The sequence below is a fragment of the Ailuropoda melanoleuca genome, chromosome 2 (genome assembly GCF_002007445.2).
Source record: "Ailuropoda melanoleuca isolate Jingjing chromosome 2, ASM200744v2, whole genome shotgun sequence".
Taxonomy (NCBI): domain Eukaryota; kingdom Metazoa; phylum Chordata; class Mammalia; order Carnivora; family Ursidae; genus Ailuropoda; species Ailuropoda melanoleuca.
This window is the reverse complement of record NC_048219.1, coordinates 19215509-19221838: the sequence shown is the minus strand read 5'-3', so window position 1 is coordinate 19221838 and position 6330 is coordinate 19215509. Positions and strand designations below refer to the sequence as shown.

General features: G+C 46.6%; 1 protein-coding gene across 2 annotated transcripts in view; it reads right to left on the bottom strand.

Annotated features, from left to right (window-relative positions):
- Nucleotides 1-4401: 4401 nt before the first annotated feature.
- The window catches only part of PPIH (peptidylprolyl isomerase H), a 19902-nt gene continuing 17973 nt past the window's right edge, over nt 4402-6330 (bottom strand). The window contains exon 10 of one of the 2 annotated variants that reach the window (XM_011234962.3): nt 4402-4580. The gene's annotated coding sequence lies outside the window, so the exon portion shown is untranslated. The other variant, XM_019808093.2, reaches the window with a different exon arrangement.

Below are 6330 nucleotides of genomic sequence, written 5' to 3'. Positions count from 1 at the left end.
TAGAGACCGGAACTAGAATTAGAGTAGAGTCACCACGAGAACCATAGAGTACCCGAGAGGACGGGCAGAGCGAACGTGACTTTCATGAGGCTGCGGCGCGGGGAGGCCCCACGTCCGGGGCTAGGTTTTGGCTGTAGGAAGGGGACCGGCAAACGCTTGACCGGGATTACCTGGCCTGACCCAGGGGCTTGTAAGGGGACCCGACGACACCTTAGCCCCATGTGGAGGGAAGGCCTTCTCTCCCTCTGCTTTAAATGTGGTCCTTGTGACCTCAGACCATTACTGCGGATAGAGCCCTCTTTTCTACAATGGCCGTGTACTCTCGGCACAGCGAGGGTTTTTGGAACTGACTTAAATGTATGCATTCCAAGAGCGTCCGTTTTGGCGGAGCAGTCACCTTGGAGGGACCACGCAGTCCGTCAGACCGCCCCTGCTCAGCATATTTAGGGCGGAGGGCGGTGGTGTACTCCACGGGGACCTGCCTTCTGAACCACCTTACCAGGCATAGAAGAACTGTCTCGTTAAGTATTCACGTCGTTTTGTTTTGGCCACAAATCAGATTTAATTTCAGTTCACGTTTATTGAGCAAGCTGGGCATTTTTCTTGCATTTTATCCCTACTACAGCCGTGTGCAATAGGGATTACTCATCTCACAAACGATTTATAATTGAGGGTGCCACCTGATGTAGCTGAAGTCCTCCACCTTCATTCGTTATTAAGGGTCTACGATCAGCTGGGACGCACTAGTTCGCGACTCAGTTTCTGCCTTAAATTCAGTCTAGGGATGAAGGCAGAAATTTAAACACCCCAAACTCCAAACACTCCAGCTTTGCAAAAGCACGAAGCATTTTGGGAGTGGAGGTAGGAAGAAGGTGGAGCGCTGACTCCAGGCACTACAAGGTTTATGCAAAAGCCTAGAGGCAGGGGCGCCTGGGTGGCTCAGTCGTTAAGCGTCTGCCTTCGGCTCAGGGCGTGATCCCGGTGTTATAGGATTGAGCCCCATATCGGGCTCCTCTGCTGGGAGCCTGCTTCCTCCTCTCCAACTCCCCCTGCTTGTCTCTCTCTCACTGGCTGTCTCTGTGTCAAATAAATAAATAAAATCTTAAAAAAAAAAAAAAAGCCTAGAGGCACGGGGCAGTGGGGGGATGGAAGTAAAGTAGTCTAGTAAGACTAGAATGAAGACGTTGGGTTATAGAAGTAGGCGGGTTCAAATTAGGTACACTTTATTTGAAATTATCCTAAGGGCAACAGTGAGAAGGGTAATTTTAGAATTTTAAGTAGGGAGTGGCAAGTTGTTTTTAATGGCTACTGAGCGGAGAAGGGGTTGTAGAGGAACAAAATGGAAGTAGGGAGACAGTACGCCAGTGCAATATCATCTAGGATGTCAATTCCACCTTCTAAAGGCCCCCCTGAATAAGTCCTAAAAATCTTGAAATGCCAAACCAGAGTCTCTCATTCCTACTGCCATGACACTAGTATAGGCAATCATCTATTGCTTACAGCAGGAGTAGGCCAACTTTTCCTCTAACGGCCAGATAGCAAATATTTTAAGCTTTGCAGGCCAGACAATTGTCTCAACTGCTCAACCTTACAGCTTGAAAGAAGCCAGACAATCAATAAACAAGTGCACCTGTGTTCAAAAAAAACTTTATTTGTGGACGCTGAAATTCGAATTTCATATTTTTACGTATCACAAAATATCCTTTGTTTCAACTATTTAAACATTTAAAAAACATTCTTATTCTTAGCTTATGAGCCACTGACAAAGGGGGTGTGTGATCTGACCTGCCAACCATAGTTTGCTGACCCCTCACTTTAGAGCATTGCTGTGGTCTCCTAGCGACTCTTCACCTCTTTCCTACACTAATATTCTCCACCACCACATCCAGAGTGTTCTTTTGAAAACACCTCTCTGATCATGACAGTCTTACCACTGCTGCCCTTAGGTTTGTCCAAATTCCTTATTGTGGTTTACAGGACCCTATAGGACTTCTCCGAACTTACCTCTGACACTTCTTTCACATTTCTTATTCAACCTTCCAGGAGATCTTTTAGCCACTGCTTCCTTTGAGCTATCACATACTATTCCCTCTACACAGAACTCTTCCTTTCTCCTTTCTTCTCTTTTGCCTGCTTAACTCTTCATCCTTTGGGTCTTGCCTCAGATGTTACTTCGTTAGGAGACCCTCCTATCCTAACACACTGTGTTGCATTAATTACATCTTCCTCTCCTCAGACTGAGTTCCTGAAGCACCTAGACTAGTACCCAACACTCAGTACCTTAATAATTTTGTTCTATGAATAATGTGGTACAGGAAATGGACTGGAGAAGGTGCCGGCAGCAGAGAGGTTGTCTGGGCAACTGCGCCAGTAACCAGGTGAAAAAGGCTTGCAGTAATAATGTGTATGGACAGAACAGGCAGATTCTAGAGCTGCTATTCAGCTGTTCCAGCTCCAGATAACTTTTGACTGTTAAAAAGAAAATGTTTCCTCAAAAGGCAGTTCTGCCAACACTGGGGACATCTAAAAGTGTGCCCTACAGGTTTGAGACCTTTTTCCCGAAGTGGACACTTAGAACAATGGGAGCAGCACCTCTGTGAATAAATGAGCAATGTTCCCTATGTAATTGCTTTTAAGGGATGGCTTCTCAAACAGAAATGTCAATTCTGTAACATCTGTCCTTAAAATGTTACTTAAGAGTGTCACTATTTACTTTCCAATTATTTCACTAAACTCTCTCATCAAGCTCAATGAGCATAAAGATAAGTTATTTAGGAAACTGGTTTCCTCGTAGCCGCCTCCCGACGGGCGCAGAGATGGCACTGAAGCACTAGAGGATGAACAGTTCCTGATAAATGGAGGGAGGTGGGAGCTTTCCACTTGCTTCGCTAGCCCCTCCCACGCTGCCCAGCATGGTGGCCACAGCTTAGACAATGCCGGTGCCACCCTTAAGTGATATGAAAGGCGAGGTTCATTCCAAGAATCTCCTTTGCAAAATAATGTTCACCTTGTCCTCCATCCCTAACAGACTCTGGCCCAAGAACATAGTTCCTCTTCCTAGAAAGCCCCCAATCTGTCAATACTTACCGCAAACGTTACCTCTTCCTTTCATGCTACCCCGCCCCCCCCGCAGCATACCAGGTACATACCATTCATACAACAGGTATTTCTCGAGCACTTACTAGGTACTAGATACTTACCTTTTCTAGGTGGTGGGGGACATAGCAACAAAACAAAAAACAACACAACCAAATTTCCTGTCTTCGTAAGGGCTCACATTCTAATACCACACCGAATGGCAATGTGCCTATCTTCTGTCACAAGCACGGGCCTCATCCTACTCATCTTGCAGCTCCTGGGCCCAGGACAGAGACTGGCCTAGAACGCAGGTGCCAAGTGTAACTGAATTCAACTGAAAGGCCCATCAGAAGAACATCAGCTCAGGATCTGAGCTGCTCATTCTCCTTCCGCTCTATAATTCCACCTTTTCTAGTTATTTAAAGATCTCTCCTCCGCTAGGTCAGTCCTTTCTTCACTTTGTCCCCTGAACCCTGTTTACTTAGCTATAGGGAGTTGCAAATATCTATATTGTAGGGCCCTTATATGTCTCACCAGCTCCCTGTACCCCAATACACGGAAATGGCGCTTTGAACCAGGTCCTCTTCTGTCACAGAGCTCAGCTTTGTGCTATGTCTGCCGCTGCCAGGAGTTCTGCGTCATCCCTGCCCATAAGCCAAGACAGAAAAAGTAGGAATGCATAGAAATGGCCTTGTAAAAGGAACACCATGGAACTCTCTTTACCTCTTGAACATTATGCTTGCTGGGATCTTTCTATGTTGGGCTATGTCCTTTCAAGATAAGGATTTTCCAAGGCATGTTACTGTTTACAAGTGACCTTCATATCCATTTGCTTATATGAACCTTTCAGCAATGCTATGAAGTAGGTATTATCATCCCCACTTTACAGATGAGAAAACTGAAGCTCTGAAAGGGGATGAGAACTTCTCGAAACCTCTACTCTTTAAAAAAGGACCCCAGATTGAAACCAAGATTTTTGAGTAAATTTTTCCCACGTCATCATGATTGAGACACATTCTACCAAATAGTCTCTGATCCAAAAATATCCTAAGTTAGCGATCCTTTCCCCACAGGCTCCAGAACCAACCACACTGAACCTACTGGGAACATCCTTGGAACAAATTGTGCTTATAGCCCTGGAGCTTTGCCTTCTTTGCCCAATCAGCTGGAACCCAAGAGGGGACTGCTACAATCGCTTGCAAGACTGAGGCATCACCTAACCACAGTGACGGTCTGACTCTGGTCCATGCTAGCCTCTGGTGAGAGCCAGTCTAAGGTGTGAGGAGACAGGCTATCATTACAACTGTTTAAAAACAACACGTGTACCCAAACAAAACAAAACTTTATTTACAATTGAAAACTTAAACAGAAAATCTTGGTTTCTGAATCTGTGACACATCCAAGGTCTCTTGATCAAAAAGGGCCGCAGCAGGCACGGAAGCAAACACATGGGCCAATCCGGATTATCTTACTCAAGAGCGTCACCCAGAGCAAGGGAAGGCCTAAAATGGCAGAGAGGTGGAGGTCTATTAGGGATGGAAGAGATAAGCAGCTCAGAGGCACTGGAAGGGGACATTCCATGACAGGCAATACTCCCGGTTCTTCTCTACACTCCTAACCTGCTCTTCCCAAAAGAGCAGAACTGGTCTCTTGCCCTCGGTCAGACCTTTGGTTCCCCAGGACAAAGTTGAGAGGTATACTACAGAAGAAGGAAAAAGAAAGAAACTAATGTTTACGGCCACACATCCATCTCATTTATCTCCCCTTCATAAACCCTGTGCAGTGTATATTATCTGTGATCACGCAAAAGAGGAAACTAGGGTCCCAAGGGGTTTAATGGCTTGATGGGGCTTCCTGGTCTACTTGGCTCCAAAGTCTGTGTGCTTTTTGCCAGACCTCGATGGCTCTCTGTGGAGCTCTAGAACAAAGAGCAATCTTCCTTCCTTGCCGGTTTTGGTCCCAGTGTCATACAGAAAGTAAAGTCCACACCCTCTGTTTATGGCCTTGGTAGTTAGCTTAACTCAGAGAACCGAGTGAGTACACTCAGAAACTACTCTGTCTCCCTCCCCCTAAACATGGCCACACCCCTTTCCCTCCAGGGGATAGTGAGTCCTGGTGTCACACTGCAGGCTCAGAGAGTTTAACCCTGGCCCCCAAGCAGAATGTTCAGAAATGCATAAATGCACTTTTTAAGTTCCATGGTGCTCCAGGACCTAAGCTCTATCATAGACCAGGCACTGTATTAGTCAGCATGGTCCCTGACTCAAGTTCTGTCTAGAGAAAACCAGGCCAACACATTTGTGATACGCTAGGTTAAATGCTCTACAGGGAGATGAACCAAGTACTGTGGGAGCACCCAGGAAGGCACTGCAGACTGCCTAGACCTGGGAGACGGAGGGACCAGGGAGTGATTCAGACTGCTGTTAGCCGCATGCTCCTGGGAGCAGCTGGAAACAACTAGGATCAGCTAAAACTACGTATATACAGTATGTATTTCTATTATAAGATATATGCTCAATATAGAAAATTTAAGCACAGACGGGACAACAGAAATGGGAGAGGAAAAAAACCCTTTGCCATCTCTACACCACACAAGTAACCAACCAGTACTAACAGTGGGCTATATTTCACACTACAGTAATTTCTGAAATAATTCTTCAAATGTACTAAATCTTGACTTTGTCACTTAACGTACCCTAGAAATCTGCCAACACACACAGATTTACCTTTTTTTTTTTTTCAGGCTCTGTTGTATTTCACCGACTGGCATACCTCAATGCCTGAGACCTGATGACCACCCTGGGAGCTCTGCCTTTGTACTGGATCGGACTGCAATGAAGCCATTCTCCCCTCCCGTCCCTTTTTAGCTGGCAGGGCTTCTGTCTTTCAGGGCAGGGAACAACAGTGTCAAACACCCAGCAGCCATGCAAATATTTGCTGCCAAATCTCTGACGCCCCCTAGACCTGTATTTTCCCGTGGAACCTCTTCTCTCGCCTGGACTGCTGCAGTGGACACCTCACTGGCCTCAGCTTCTCCTCCACATTGCTGCCAGAACCATCTTTGGGATAAGAAAATTCAGTCACGGGGCGCCTGGGTGGCACAGCGGTTAAGCGTCTGCCTTCGGCTCAGGGCGTGATCCCGGCGTTGTGGGATCGAGCCCCACATCAGGCTCCTCTGCTGTGAGCCTGCTTCTTCCTCTCCCACTCCCCCTGCTTGTGTTCCCTCTCTCGCTGGCTGTCTCTATCTCTGTC